Here is a 2824-nt window from a genome sequence, read left to right on the forward strand (position 1 = left end):
GGGGGGCTTAGGGGAAATGGAGGGGAGAGGGGGAGTTTCTCTTCTCTACCCCACAGATTAGCTTTCTCCCTTCCTCTCTACGTTGCTGCCTCACTGTCCACTCTCCAGCTTTGGACGCCGTCCACTCCCCCACACCTTGTAAATACCCTCTTCAATGTGCCAAACGCGTCTCTCTCTCTCTCACACACACACACACACACACACAAACACACACAAACACACGCGCGCACACACTTTTTCTGCTTTTTATCTGTTTGTTTACTTTTATTTATTTCTCTGTTTATTTATTAACTCACTTTCCTCGTCCCCCTCCCTTGGTTTATTATTTCCTTAGTGGTTGAGAAAGAGGGAGGGGTTGTTCCTCACCCCCTTTTTCCTTGCCTTGTCCCCCCACACACCTTTTCTTAAGGAGGTGGATATCAGTTATAGGTGCTGCCATTAAAAAACAACAACACTCTGTAAAGAAGATTGTACAATAACATCACTAAAAACCAGCATACGTGGCTTGTAGGAGGCATTATCATAAATAAGCTGATTTTGATCTTAAAGTAAACGGCAAACAAACAGAAAGGAAAAGAACTGGTAAGAGATACAAAAGCAGATAGATGCTACCATAAATCAACCAGATTGGTGCCCCTAATCCTAAATATGTTTCATGGGAACAAGCCCCATCGAATTTAGCAGGACGTACTTCAATTAAATGTTTGTGGAATTGGGAATAACTTAGATCCCCCAAAGAAAGCCCAATGCCTGTCGTTTGAGAGGGAGAAGAGCAGGTTTACAGAACCTTTGACTTCCGCCTGACCATACCATAGATAATCTGGGTTTTGCAAAGGTCCTACATAGTGAATCTAAATTGCCCTACAAGAAAGAAACCAGCCTGTCTTAAGGGGGTTGTGGAGCCATTACAGTAGCAGACTGTGTTATATGTAAGAGGCACGATCCTCTCCTGTAATGGACCGTCAGGTGCAATACTGTGGGGCGCCTGAAAGATGCAACAAAGACAAGGCACTATGATAGCAGCTTTATAGCACAACCCTATGCCTGTTTACTTGGAATGAAGTCCCAAGGTGGTCGATGGGGCTTGCTCACAGGTAAGCATGCATAGGATTGCAGCGTTAGTGAATGAGCGCTGCCTACCAAGGGCTTTCTGATTACACTTCTGCTGTTCTTCCTCTTCCCACCCCACTTCCAAAATCAAGAAAAAACACACAAAGACAGGAACTAGAAAACAGTTCCTACCTAATGTAGGCCCTACAAAAGATACTTGCTAGAACTTCTCTAAGCAAGCTTGGCCCTAACTGTTGGGCAGGGTAAGGCGGCCTGCCCTAAGGCAGCGCACTGTCCGTTATTTACTTTATTAGCATATTTTTACCAGCATGGCATGGGGGTCGGGAAAACATTTAGATTTTCTGTCTGAAGAGACATGAAAATGTTTTTGACTTATACCTGCTTCTAAATAAAAATCAAACGCACACTCTAGCATCCTAGATTAAGTGTCCCTCTGGAAAAGTCCCAGAGACCTACTGAGCTGGTTTTTCATGGTCGCTGTGGGTTAAATAAGCCACAGTGGTTTATTTAAGCCACAACGTGTGTTGGGCATAGTTTGCCTAATCACCCACCTGCCCACAGCTCGTCATGTCGCCCAGCATGGCTTGTTGGAGGGAGAAACAACCCTCAGATAACTCAACAGCCCATGGGTTGCCAGGGCTCCTAAAATGTTGATTCTGGTGGTCTCTAGACTTTTAGGGCACGATCCACTGGGAAGTTCTCCCAAACAAGCCTTCTTGTCTCTTTCTTGTGCAAATCTTGTTCATTTTCATAGTGTTTGTACTGGAGAACTTCCCAGTGAGTTGTATGATCTTACCTTAATTTCTTGGCTTTCTGCCTCCTAAATATTTGATGTTAGCTCCTTACAAATCTACCATTTTTCTCCGGTCCTACCTTTAAAAATAAAAACACAGGATGAAAATTAATCTCATGTCCTTTAAAGAATGAAATGGAGGTGCCCATTTTGTTATTGAGCAAGTTCCTTTAATTGTAAAAGACTGGACCACAATGATTACGAAATACAGGTAACTTTTTAAGGGTAAAATGTAGGCAGGTGATTTTGATGTCTCTTTCAATCATTGAAAGCCATGAATAAATTCACACATGCTTTTAAGAACAATTGTGCCAGCATTTGTGTTTATTTTCATTTGCAGCCTTTTTAAAGAACAAAAAAAGTGTATATTTCCGCCATGTGTCCGGTATGCTAACAACAAATAATAATAAAATAACCGGAGGCTTTGTAGTCTCTGCTTCTCTTCATAATATCCCTGGAATAATAAAACAGAAGGATATTTACTTTTGGAAAGTTATATTAATCCTTTTGAAAGTTAATTTCCTTTTACCAAGAAAATTACATGTGCACTTAGTGTCAGATATTGCTTTATTGATGGAAAATATAGAAGGGCACCTGGTCTTTCAGGATGCAATCACAAAAAAGGGTTTCTTTCTGTTGACAACTTCCTTTAAATTATCAGAATAGAAATTCAGTGTCACATGGCTTCCCCTTTAAGGATGTTGAAGAGACATTTTGTGTGGCTCTTTCCTTTAAGTCTTAAAAAGAAATAGACTGCAAGTATCCATAGTGCCAAAATGTATGAAAATAATGCTTAAGAAATCCAGTCTTAAAATAAACCTCATCCCCTTGAGATTCATGAGAGAATCCTAATAGAATTGCCCAATCGCTCACCTTGGAGGAAAGGAAATCTAAAAGCCCCAGAGGTATAATGGGGGTTGTCCCCATTTAGAACCCCACCTCTAATATGGGGCTGGATAT

The sequence above is a fragment of the Elgaria multicarinata genome, chromosome 11 (assembly GCF_023053635.1).
Source record: "Elgaria multicarinata webbii isolate HBS135686 ecotype San Diego chromosome 11, rElgMul1.1.pri, whole genome shotgun sequence".
Classification (NCBI taxonomy): Eukaryota; Metazoa; Chordata; class Lepidosauria; order Squamata; family Anguidae; genus Elgaria; species Elgaria multicarinata.